This window comes from Stegodyphus dumicola, chromosome 2 (genome assembly GCF_044657685.1).
Source record: "Stegodyphus dumicola isolate Sdum_Otavi_A_Nest chromosome 2, ASM4465768v1".
In the NCBI taxonomy this organism is placed as follows: Eukaryota; Metazoa; Arthropoda; class Arachnida; order Araneae; family Eresidae; genus Stegodyphus; species Stegodyphus dumicola.
In genome coordinates, this window is record NC_140769.1 from 30,124,868 (window position 1) to 30,138,959 (window position 14,092).

Consider the following 14,092-nt stretch of genomic DNA (forward strand, 5'->3'; position numbering starts at 1 on the left):
CAAACAGAAATAGAAGAAAAGACAGAAAGGAAGTGAAGAAGCCTTTGCTTTGATGGCACAAGCAGTGAACGACGTCATGTCGTATAATAAACTTGTGCCCCTCCAATATGATATCTGTTCCCATTATCAAACCTCTGCTCCCATATGTTGAATTCAAAGGAGCGGGTCCTTGATTCGTTCTAGTTGAAGGTACGTCGAGAATTAATTTTAGGCTGAATCAGAACCCAGCTTTGAAAGAAATTATGCTTGGTCAAAATTCTGTGTTCCCTACAGCACGATGAACAGATTATTTTGAGCCCAGAAATGAATGGAATGCAAACAGAAGAATTAGAGCTTTAATTTCGCTTTGCAAGCATACAGTAAGGCCTGAGTTAATTTATATGGATGTCAAGCTATAACAGGCTTGGCGGATAATTTTCTGAAAAGTAGGAATTTTAGCTGGATGCATTCTCCAGCAGGTTTGTTTGACCTACATTCTGTAGAACACGTCTGGAACGCTCTTGTGAGAATAACTGAAACTCGCATTAGCACTCCCAGAACCCTTCAAGACCCAAAATCTGTGTTACTGCAGAAGAAGTATAGACTACTATATAGATTCATAAACTGCTTCATTTCAAGCCTTTATCTTTGATATTATGACCTCTGTTTCAGAACTTCTTATGCTATTGAGCGTTGTTCACTATCAAGTATGGGAGCGTTTTAATATATATATATTATCAACTCATGATCATACCATATTTCTATAAGGTCTGTCGATGAATTCTAGAAACAGTCAATCTGGTGTTATTCAGAACACAAACAAACCCAATCTAAATAACTTATTCTGCTGAATATAGTGATTAGCAAAGGCTAACTATTACAGTGGCAGTCAGCTTTCGTTAAGCAGTATGTTAAAAGGATAATTTTCAATTTTCAATTATTAGTTTGAATAGGACATTGATGGTGTTGCAGTACAGAATCTTTTCGAAAAATAGATATTTAAAATCATTAATATGAGAATGCTGTCAAGAAATGTCCAATAAGGGAAGACCGATTCCCTTTTTTAAATAGAGAAAAATGATCACGTGAACCTTTAGATTCCATCTTCCTGGCTTTCTGGGGAAAACTTGAGATAGACTACGCGAAGATAGTTATCGTGTACTTATATGTAACTAATAATTCAGTGGAATCTAAAGAAAGTGGCAAAGTATACAGAAAGCATATTTTTACATAGATTTTCTCTGAAGACTTACAAGTAACATACTGTTCTATAAGTATGTGATCATGACCGATTCAAATATAAACTAAAGGTAAAATCGTAGACAATACAATACATAATTATCCGTTATGGTTTAATATTAAAAGCATAAAAATTGCAGGGAGTTAATTGTTTCCTTTAGAATAGAATAAGAGGTAACGAAAACTAAGAGGTGATTATTGCAGAATTACTCTTATTTGTGAGCACTTAATCGAAATTCCCGAGTGCTGCTCTTCTAAAAATACTTTACTCTTCATAAAAAGTAATTTATTTTAATTTATTTTACAGAAGAATCTCCAATGATGTAAATAATTCATGAGACAGTTCTTGTTTCAGTTCGGAATTTTATTTAAATATGCATTTTTTGTCTTCATGAATAAAGTTGGGCAAGATGCATAAGAAAAATTTATTCACGTATATTCTGCGACCTCTAGCAGTCAATAATCAGCAGTCACGTTTCATTAAAGTGGAATGAAGTGTACAACAACTGAATGTTCAACTTGTCAGCCAATACTCCTACAATCTAAATACACCTCGCGGCAAGAGATTAAGTCAAAATGCTTCCTGATTTAGATTGCTTCTAACGCACGAATAGTTAATGAAGGTAGTTCATCAGATTTTCGAGTAGCAGATATTAGGATGCAAGAGAATGTATTCTATACATTATCGAGTTTATTAGCAACTTAGTTTCAGGAATGTCAAGTAGTAAATACTGTAGAAATGGTACTAGTAAAAATCTCGGAAAAAAATCAGAAATAGTATATATTAAGTGCATAATTTTGAATTCTTGAAGATCATTGATTTACAAAAAATTCTTTCAGAAATTTCAGCTTTTCACTGATTTAATTTTGAAATTTTCTTATTTGTAATAGAAAATTAAAACACAAAACACTGTACATTATCGATATAATATAATATTATTATCAGTATAATCTATTATTATTATCAAAATAATCTGAACTGTCTATTTGTTTCAGGGTAAACGTTATTTTGCTTAAGAATAATCATTATTTAGATATCGTGTGTTTTGGTGTATCACGCGCGCATTTTGAATACAAAATATAGCATCGAAATTTACGGTTGCACGTTATATGTCGAATATAAAAATGATAGATTTAAAAATTTTAAAAATTGAGCATACAAAAAATATATTTCTAAATGTATCTAAATACTGTTTCTTTCAAAGAAATGACATTCCTTACGAACTTAAAAATATCCTTATAGCATGAAAGGTACTTCATATTCTTCTTCCGTTATAGCTTCAGGCAAATCATCGAATTCTGTTTCATCTTCATCACCACTGTTATTCCGATCTATAAATAAATAATCATGTTCCATCCCATCTAGATTGTCAGATATACGCATTTTTAAATGGCTTTTGAATTATGGCGAGTTTTTTTACCTTCCACGCTTTTGTTATACACTTATACACTATTTTTAGACTGGCAAGACGCATTTGCCCTCCTTTTCATTCCTTGTTCCTTCCTTACTTTTGACGTTCACTTCAAAATCACGGCTTAAACGACTACAGAAAGAGAGAACATCCAACTTTAATTTCGCGAATTCATTCGGGTCGGAAGTCAATTCTAACCTCAAATAATTTCCCCTTTTCTTCAAACCCTAGAATAACATTCTTGTACACACCTGCATTGAATACACGCACCCTCTTTGCAGATTTCTTTACTCCCTCAATCATTTCCCTCACACACATATTGCTTTCTTTATCGCTTGACAATTCAGTATATCATTGTTCGAAAACCATGGACAAATCTTCGAATGAATGACTTCAAAAGATAAGAACATCGCACATGTATCTTTCAAGCTTCTTATTAAATAAAAGGGTGCGCGTTATATGGTGAATATACCTAGAAACTAAAAAACGTCGTTTGAAATTATAAGCGCGCGTTATACGCCGGCACATACAGTATATTAATATAGAAATAGTAAGCTTTTCTGCACATACGTGTCAGCAAAACAACAGCGAAATCATAGTCAATCCTACTTCAGTCTTACAGTTTTCCAAAATTGGTGGAATGGATTAAGATTACAGACCACTTGTAGTTTGTCATATTTTTGGTTTCCCGTTCTCAAGGGGTGTCTTTCCATCAGTGTATTGCGAATGCCATAAAATTTTATTTAAAAAAAATTTTACACGAACGATTAACTTATGGCAAACAGACTTCAAATATCTTGTTGCGATACACCAGTACAAATAGTGATAACTTTTTTTATTATTATCTTTACGGGATATACTATATATCTGCGTGTGGTTATGACCATAGTATATATGACAATGCATGTATTATTTAATTTGAAATAATCAAAGAACTCTATATATTATAAAATTTGAGAGTATTACATAATCTTCATATTTAAGTAAAACTGCTTACTTTACCACTTTTTATTTGAAATTTGTAACTAACGCTCAAACAATATTGTGTTCGGTTTGTAAAAATACTCAGAATAATTTCTGCTAAAATAACATCTCTTTCAGTAGGAAGCTATCAGAAGCATGTAAAATGCAGCAGAAAGCATTACATTAGCAATAGATTCTAAATTTCTTTCAGGGGATTGCACGTTGCAATAATGAAAAATAAAAAGGAATTCGCTCCATTTCTAAAATTAATTATTTGTGATTTGAACTACCTATCAAGAGGAGAAATAGATTTTCTTAGAAATATATTTCATCATTGTTACACGATCCATAAATTGTATGAGTCATGTGAAATGTGTGGCAACAGAATTTATTTCAGTCATGGGACATTCAGACTCTTAAATCCAATGAATCTTAAAATTTATGAATTCGAAACCTCAGATCATTCGCCATTTACTTTTGTATCATACGAATCTTTCAATTCTATTTTTAAAATACTTTAAACACTTTAAAATGATTAGTGTTCCGACGTCCAATAGAAACTTTCATTAAAATTTAACATAGCTGTTGGGCCTTCAGTAGACCTGTGTTACTATCGCCTACCGGTTCAGAGTAGTGCATTCTTAATTTTTTGAAAAGTATTTCGAGATAGAAAATTTAATGAATACTTTCTCCCTTCAGTACTTCCTCTGACTTAAAGAGATTCTGTAAATGTTAAATAATGGAACTGTTACCCCGATATTATTCTCAAATAATACCTCAAATATGAACCTGGAGATTCTAGAGTTTTAAATTCTAGAGTTGTTAAATCTTATTTATATGTTAATAAATACAGATTATAACGTCTCGGATTCCTAGATGGCTTAAACTAACTGGACGTTAACAAACTATCTAGGGACTTATCTGTAAGTGCGACAAAGTCCAGAGAAAGGGTGTAAAAAACCTTTTATCAACTAAAATATAATTAACAGATGGCACCGACTCGTACTTACAGAAGACAACATTTTTGGCTTAACTCAAAAGGTAACGAATAACTTAAAGTTAAGTTTAATGAAGTTAGCCGAACGGCGTTTCGCAGGTTACTTAACACGCGGACAGGCTCTGACTCGTAAAATTCGGCGTACATAAGCTTGTACTGGCAAGAAGCGCTGAACGCCACAGAAATCAAATGATTAGAAAATTAAAGACAGCAACATGGCCTTTAGGCAGGTAGAGCGCGCTCTAAATTCGCCTTCAAAAAAACCTTCCCTTAAATACAAACTTCTTTTGATCTAATTTGAATACATGCGAGCTAACTCATTATGACAAGAAAACGTGGGTTGAAAGTTACAGCGATACTAAAGGTTGCTTCAAAATAAAATTAACTGTTTAGTTAATTAAATAAATCCCCACAAAATGCATTTTTAAAAATGCATTCGTAATTTTACTTTTCATTAAACGTAGATTTCAGAATCTTCTTTAATTAAAAACTTTTGAAAAACGTGCTATTTTTATTCGTATTTCCTCATATTATTCTAATATTGGATACAGAAACTCAAGGAATTTTTCGCATCCGCGTCTACAAAAATTTAGAATTCATTGTACTTTATTTCCTAGACTATTGATCCTCATCTTGTATTTTCAAATTCGGAATTCTTGAATAGATATTCATTAAACGGTTCTTTTTGTAAGAGAAAATTTCAGAAGCGCAGAACTTAACATTTTGTTCGATTCTTCACGAAGAAAAATTAAAGAATTCTTATTGGTTTAAAGAGTTAACCACAAAAGGTGTCATACCACTGAGCACAAAAATTGCAGGGATGTGAGAAATAAATATTTTCAGGAGGACAGGAAAGAAGTAGTTTCCCTTCCTGAACGATGATCTTTCTTCTTCTTGTGTATAATGAATAAAAAGGAAAGGAAAATAGGTTGTTATAAATTAAGAAGTTCCCCAAGTGAATTATTCTTGGTGCAAACTGAAAAAAATATGCCAAGATAAATTTTTAAATTTCTCCATAAATTTTACACCAAAAATTACAAAATTTAATATCTGCTCATAATTTGTGACATAGATTCGAAATATGGAAAAACATCGGTGTGCTATTTCAGAAAAAGCCCAATTTTGTGTCAAAATACCTATGTTAGAGCAAGGTTATATATAAATTTATGTATATCTTAAGACGCGCTTTAGAGACATTTAAAACGCAGTATAAATTTCGTCAATTGGCCCAGTAAAACGGGAAATATAGAATTGTCCCATTTTTTTCGCAGTTACATCCTAAATCATAATCACATATAGGCATATATAGGTAAAAATAAAAAAAAAAAAAAAAAAAAAAAAAAAAAAAACACTCTAACGATTTTGTAAAAATCGTGGCATAAGTCTAAGATTATCTGTCTTAGACGATTGGAGGTGGAACTGAGCTAAATTGCACTGTCACTTGTAAGGTGCTTAAAGTCTTGCCAACGACAAGCGTAAACTTGTGCTCCTTGCCACGAGGAATTTCGTGAGCTTACACTGACTACAGGCAGACGAGTGAGAATTAGCAACAACAACAATTAAAACTACTTTTTAAACTGATACAAACAACTACAAATTCTTCAAACTAACGGTTATCGGTAGTTCTAGTGTTAAGATTGTTAGCGTTTTTAAAATTTAATTGATCCATTTTTAGGTAAATACGTGATTTTCTATACGCATCAATTTACGGGTGTCCGTAACCAAAGAAATTTTAAAAAAATTCGTAAAGCTAGCGTTAAATTATCCATAACACTATGTCAAATAATCCTTGTAGTTTTAGTATTAAAACATAAAATTCTAAATTTGACGAAGTTAACAAACTCTTTGTATTAAAGGCAATATCCCATAAAATGGTCATTTAACACTACTTACCAAATTTATCCGTTTTTAATTTTGCACAAAAGTGTCTTGTCTCTGAAACATTTGAATTACATTCGAAGCCTAGATTACAAGAAGATTAGTTAAGGGCTCTTACATTGCACCAGAGTAACTGAGATTACCTTTCAAGAAACTCCCATTCGAGAGGAAAAAAAAAAAAAAAAAAAAAAAAAAAAAAAAATAGAGATCTCTAAAGTGATTAGTGGTTCCATCTCTGGCTTTGTATTTCTTGTTAGTCGTGTCTTACCCATCTCCCGCCCAAACGAGGCACTTGCGAAGTTTATCTTTGTCTCTTCAGACAACGAGGGAGATGGGAAAAGAAGCCAAAGCCCTTGCTTTCAGTAAGAGCATTTCCCAAGCAAAAAAACCAAATGCCTTTTTTTTTTACGATACAGAAGATGGTAATTAATGGTTTCAGTGGGCATTAAATTCTTCACGGGCTGACGGTATTCTTTTTTCCATTTTAATGTTACGGTAGGTTTTTTTTTTCCTCTCTCAGTGAACAGAATTATTTTAATATTTGATATATGATCTTATACCTCTCTGTCGCTCTGTGCATTGAAACCGCAGAAATATATATCAAAAGAATAATTTAAATTTTGTAACTTTCAACTGTAAAAGATCCAATTCATACTAAAGAATAGATAAGGATGTTTGGAAAAAATAGTCAGAAACATAGGAAAATTGCATTTTACCTCAGTCATAATGATTCACAGAATTTAGGCGATGTGTCTTCTATTATATTGCATTTGCATACATGAACGTAAATAAAAAATAATAAATGCATCTATCCCCTATTATTCTGACCCCACTAGTGGCCGTGCAGTTAGAGACCACTGGAAACTGGTAGTTCGATCTGGATTGGTACCCATAATAAATAATAATAGACCCTGGATTTGTTTATTTCGGTATAAGTAGTTCGATCTGGACTCCGTTGCAATGTTATATATGCAATGGTTGTGATTTTCCTCATGTGTAACGCGAATACGAGCCATTTCCTCTTACATCAACACCCATGAAGGCATCCCTCTCCTTAGACATATAACTCACCTCTACATTGCCATATTTAACCACCCGGAACTTAAACCCGTCTCTTGTCGTTGTGCGTTGTGACTTATCTCACTTATCTGACAATAACATCAGAACAAGCCCACGAAATTCATCGTGGCAAGGAGAGCAAGATTGTGTTTGTCGTTGGTTGTTTTGTGTCAAAATACCTATCGTAGAACAATGCTATATATAATTCTAATATATATCCTACGTAGCGCTTTCGAGACATGAAAAACGCAATTTGAATTTTGTCAATCGGCCCAGTAGAACGGGAAATACAGAACTGTCCCATTTTTTTCCCGCAGTGTACAAAAATAATTACAGGATTAAAATAATGCACATATTTTTATTTACAATATAACAGGCATAGCTTAAGATATGAAAAAGGTTTAAGGTTAAACTGATATAAATATTTCTAAATTGTAAAGGGTTCCTCTTTAAGCGAAAATTTATCTACTTTTAAAAAATTTAATGAGACCAAGAAAATTCCCGAATATCCAAAAACAAATTACAAAACTCTATAAGTGGGTTTTTTGTAGGAGCTCCACTCTCATGGTTATTGACTTAAATAATGTACTCGTTCAAAGAATCGATAAGCATATTACATTTCAATTTCAAGAGCAACTTCCATTCAATAACTTTCTCTTTTCTGGAAACCTGCTGGCGATTTCTCTGTAGCCCTCCAATGAGACCATTTAATCAACGACCGTCCTTTAGCTCTTAAAAATCTTTATCGAAGTCGATTTAACGGCAGAAGAAAAGCTTAAATGACCGAATTGAATGGAAACAAATTTCTTTTTTATGTGTCAGCTGTGGCGGACAAAGTAAAAGGCTTTCGTCATTTATTTGATACACGTTCAAAATGATTACCGGTTCTGCATTAAAATCTTCTTGGATATCCATTTTTAAGCTCCAGTATTTTCTTTGAAGTAACAGTCAAGCATTTATATTACAGAAGGAAACAAAATTGTCAACATAATGGTGCGTGAAATTGAAACATGGCACGGAATTTCTTGTTTTGTCATTATTTTAGTATTTTATATAGCAAGATGTATTTTTACTGGTGACATTATGATTTACCGTTGCAAAGATTTTTTTTAATTTGAATTAATTATACTGTTTACTATAATTGATATTAAATCTAACATTAAAAAATTTTTACATTTTATTTTGCTAAATTGTAAAAATTTTTATTATAATAATAAAGTAATATAATTAGTTACAGCACTTTTAAAAGAATACCGAGCATTAACTTGTTTTCAAAAATCAAGTTTATATGGACATCTTAAATGCTTTAGAGAAACATGCGGTACATGCAAAGTGACTAATGTCTGAAATGAAAATAAAATGTACATGGGAATATTTAATAGATTTAATTATTTGCTAAGAGTGACGAATGGTTTTCATGCCGCCCACTCTGGATAGTCGTTAGCGACGCTGACTGCCGTTTTGAAGAGCCCGAGTTCGAATCCCGGAGAACGCATGGATATTTGTGAATCTATAGTGTCTGTGAGGCATGGGATCACTCTAAATATACGTCGAGCCGAAAGTCCTCTCGAAAGGTTGGGGGTAGAGGAAGAAAGATGAGAGACTCTCGGACCATCCCCCCTCCGGAGTGCTTTCCATCACATTTGGGGACAGAATTAAGCAAAGTGATACTGTATGGTGCTCAAGGCTCTTGCAAACGACAGGCGAAATCTTGCACATGTGGGCTTGTTCTGATGTTACTGTCAGACAAGAGATATGTCACAACAACGGTTTTCATAGATTCCCTCCCCCAGCTAAGGCTGTTCACTGAGAATGAGTTTCAAAATATGTTTGGAGGAATTTCAAGCCTTAAAGCTGCTTTTTTAGATTTCATGTTTATAAAATTTTAATGTGTTTATTTCTATAGGTTTTCTCAACTTAATCACCATACGTATTACTCTGTAAAATCAGCATTCCCCATGAGGTTAATTAATATCCAAAGAATTTATCTAACGCAGCTTATGTAAAATTGTCTGTTATACACTATGTGAACAAACACATAGTGTGAAATTCAGAACAGAATTCATCGAAAATAATAAAGTAACTAAAACAAAAAAGAACGTGTGGTGATTCATTTATTTTATCTAACAATTAATTTTTATTTTAAAGCAACTTTCCTTTGATTCTCGTTTTCAACCCAGGCTTTCTTGCCAGAATGTTAATAAGCTAGTGCGCGTGAATTCAAATGAAGCAGAAAGTAGTATTTAAGGGAAGGCTTCAGAAGGAGATTCTAGAGCGTGTTATGCATGCTTAAAAGCCACGTTGCTATCTGGATTTACTAGCGATTAGATATCTATGACATTCAATGCTCCTAGCAATTAAGCTTGTTTACGCCGACTTTTACGAGTCAGAGCTTTTCTGCGCGTTAAATTACACTGTCAGCGGTTAGGCTTAACTTACTACATTTAAGGTTAAGTTAATCATATCTTTGAGCTAAGCCAAACGTTTTGGCTTCTGTAAGCACGATTCGGTACCATCTGTGATAGGATTGATTTAACAAAGAGTTCTTTACTCCATTCTCTGGACATTGTAGTACTTAAGACTTGAGAATGAGTCTTCACGCGGTCTTCTAGTGCCTCTTTAGTTTACCCTTGCGAAACGCCCAAGACGCTATAATGTGAGAAAATATTCTGCCACATATCATGTTTCTTGCTCCGAAAAAAAATTTAAATCTCTAGAATATTATTTAGAGAACTAAATATTTTAAGCGAAACGAATTACTCTATAATCATCACAGGATACCTTAAAGTTAAAAACTAAGGTAATACAGTTATTATAGTTACAATAATTTAATTAAGAGGTTAAAATAAATTCATTTGCTTTTTTACGGATAATCCTGCAAATAACAATACGGAAGAAAACTTTCAGTTCACGTTATTCTTCAGTTTCATGTTTAACTACTCATTTCTTAGAACACGAACCGCACGGTTCAAAACTAAACTGTGGCTTAAGAATTGATATTACTACATACAAAAGTCTTAGTTAGTCCTAGAAGAGTTTACCATTTCTCTGTTATGCTTATAAATTAAAGTACTGTTTTGAAGATTATGATAATAGTTTTATTTTCCTCTAAAATTTCTGTATATCTATAAACTGTAAATAATTTATTAAACCCAATGGATTCTACAAGGTAAGCTGAAAATACTTTATGAAATTGAAGATTTGGATTATGTTTAGTGCTTTGAAGAATAAACATAGACGATTTTTAAACATAACGTTCATAGTTGTATAGAGTCTCTTTCTCATAGGTAACATAAACAAACGAGCTCTAGAAAGTTGTCTCTCTCTCGTTATCCTCTGGTCTTAGGAAAACAGACAAAGTCAGAAGAAGGGTGTAAAGAACCGTTTATTCAATCACATAAAGTTGAAGAGAAGTCCCTACTTGAACTTACATAAGTCAACACTTCTGACTTATCCCAAACAAGTAATGTTGAGCTCAAAACAAAATGTAATTAAACTAGCCTAACGGCTCACAACATAATTTATACGCGCAGAAAGGCTCTGACTTGCAGTAGGCGGAGGAAACAAGCTTAATGGATAGACGCATTGAACCGCACAGAATCAAATTGCTAGTAAGTCAAAGTAGCAATGTGGCCTTCAAGCAGGCAAAACACGCTTAAATCACCTTCCGAAGCCTTCGCTTAAATAGCACTTCTTTTTACTTTAATTTGAATAAACGCGCCCTGTCTGTTCAGCATTCTGGCAAAGCGTGGGTGAAAAGGAGAGTGAAAGGAAAGTTGCTTTAACTAAAAATTAACTATTAGTCAAAGTAAATAAATAAATCCTCACAATGATTTAGTCAACGGCTTTTCAGAAACGAGGTTATTAGTTATTTGCTGAATAATATGCAATGATACAAGTCATAGAGAAGATGTTTTGATTTACATTGCTTGAAAATGAGGAAAATAATTTTATTTACACAAAAATTTGAAAGAGACGATAGAGGACCTGGTCTAGTGGTACAAATAAGTGAATTAGCACAGAGAAATAATGTAGATAATTAAAAAAAGGATCGGTTCATTTTATTAATAAAATAAGCATCTATAAATAAGTATTTATAACTTGCTTATTTTATTTATAAAATAAGTATTTTAATGTTTTTTCCAAGGCTGCAAAAACTCCAGAAAGGAATATTGTGATTTCTTTTCCAGTCTAAGAAGATTATCTAAAATTGGAGAAAATAGCTTATGAATTTTTCAGCAGCAAATTTTCGAATGGCATTTTAGAAATAAATATCAAAGACGCTATTAACTGCATTATATGTATATATGAAAAACAGTTTTTCAGGTAAACAGTCTGGGGCAGAGAGAGAGGGATTAAGGTAAAACTTAACTAAAAGCCTTTATACGAATATTAGTAATGACAAGAGAACCAACAGAAAGAATACTCGGACCTAATTGTTTCGTTAGAGAAGAAATTCACTCAATTATATCATGTTCATACAAAATTATTCAGTTAAAAGTATTGATTATGCAAATTAGCTTTCGTAAATTTTTAATTAATAATTTGTAATTTGTAATTGTAATAAATTGTATTACATAATTTTTAATTGTAATAAATTGTATTATATAATTTGTAATTAAGTTACGTATGGAAATAACTTTATTTTCCTATTATGCAATTATAAGTGTTTCGTTTACTGAAAACAGATTTGTTTCTTATTAAAACATATTTTGGTAAATTAATAATCTCCACTAAAGAGATTTCTTTATTATGAGCAATTATGCGCGTATAAATTATGTTGTATCTTCTGCGGCAGATAATAAAGGGGCTAACTAAGTAAAAACGATTTACTTTATGTAGAACTTAGCATGTTCAAAGTAGCATATGTTCTCGAAAAAGATGAAATCTCTTTATTCTATTCCTTCTTTCAACATATGAAATAACTTTTTAAAGCATAATTTAAAAAAACCCACATGACATCCTTGTATGGCCTATTAAATTATACACATTTATGCTGCATTTCATTTAGACTTATTTCCTCAAATTCCATTAGAATCATATTTCTCATTCGATCAGTTTAGTTCTCACATCGCGGCAAGGCAAAAATGTAAATGGTGTAAATAAATAAACCGACGACTAACAATATAAAGTAACTAAGAACTAATTAAAGAAGAAATGGATATTTAAGCAATGGAAAATTGGGAATTTGGTATTAAGATTTTCGTCAGAACTAATATAAGTGAAGTAACGTTCAAGAATGGAATTACAATCCGTAACTTACGTAGCCCTCGGAGACAGAATTTGTGATGAGGTCAGAGATCACGTCACATTACGAATCTGTGAAGTCACAAAACGACGTCACCACTGACGTCACATGCTAATTTTTAACTGAAACATTTCTGACAACACTGTTGTTGTTGTTACAAATGCTCACTTGTCTGACCTAAGCCCACGAAAGTCAACCCAAGCCCACGAAATTCTTCGTGGCAATGAGCGCAACTTTACGCCTGTCGTTAGCAATAACATTGAGCACCTTACAGGTGATAGTGCAATCTAGCTCAGTTCCGCCCCCAAAGTTGATGGAAAACACCCCTGGGAGACGGGTCCGAGGGTCACTCACACCTCTCCTCCTACCACAACCTCTCGAGAGGACTATACCGGTTGGGTGGCTCTGATAACAATAGTTGAGGCTAGTGTCGCTCTGATGCTAATTTTGCTACTTTAGATGACATATCTAAATCTAAGTATCTTAAGTATCTGAATCATTTAACGTTGTATTTTTAGTTAATATGCAAGCATTCACATTCGGCATCAGCCAATTCATCCGCCTAGTAAATGAAAATGCAGGAAAGAAAATTTGTGGTTTGATGTTCATTTTTCCATCCAGTTGCAGAGCTATTCAAGACGGAATATAAGCTGGGTGCTACATTTGGCGCTTTTGCGCACATTTGATGACTGGGGGACAGTTAAGAGAAAGTTCTTAAAGCCAAATTCTGATAATTAAATGGACATCTTGTGATGTCTATTTAACTGAAACATGTTCTCATCTAACTACGCCTAATCTAAATATTGGCTATACCGCTGAATAAAAATTTATCGATTTCTTATATTTGGTAGTGGAAGTACTAGAAAAGCTAAGCGATCACAATCACCAAGCTCATTAGAAATTTGCAGTGGTAAAATAAGTTAACAAACGGAATCAGTTTAACTCGGAATCAATTTAGCACGTGTACTTCTTCTTTCCTTTAATGAAATGTTAATTTACATATTTATCGCAATACCTGTAATAGATAAGTAATTTGATAAACCAAACACTGACTGTAAAATAAGTATACGTCAGTTGAAAATGATAGCAAATGAAATTGGATTATACAGCGTTGGCATTTCAGTGGACACATATCATTGCCGAAAAATGATAAGTTCTAAATATAACGCTTACAAAACAAAGTATTAACATTTTTTCTGATTACTTAATGATTAAAATTTAGCTTAAGACCACTGAAGTACGATTTTAATATATAGTAGGCGCCACTTAATATGATTGAGCTTAATGTTATCCTTCGGATGCTATTATCGAAATACC

The 14,092-nt window shown here is 32.7% G+C and overlaps 1 protein-coding gene and 1 long non-coding RNA gene across 2 annotated transcripts in view; one reads left to right on the forward strand and one right to left on the reverse strand.

Annotated features, from left to right (window-relative positions):
- Positions 1 to 6,662, reverse strand: part of LOC146998375 (uncharacterized) — a 100,257-nt gene extending 93,595 nt beyond the window's left edge. Inside the window, exon 1 of the long non-coding RNA XR_015039298.1 lies at positions 6,484 to 6,662. This is a non-coding gene — a long non-coding RNA (uncharacterized LOC146998375). The remainder of the gene's footprint in view (positions 1 to 6,483) is intronic.
- LOC118194750 (uncharacterized) overlaps positions 1 to 14,092 on the forward strand; it is a 631,198-nt gene that overhangs the window by 225,212 nt on the left and 391,894 nt on the right. The gene's annotated exons all lie outside the window — the stretch shown is intronic.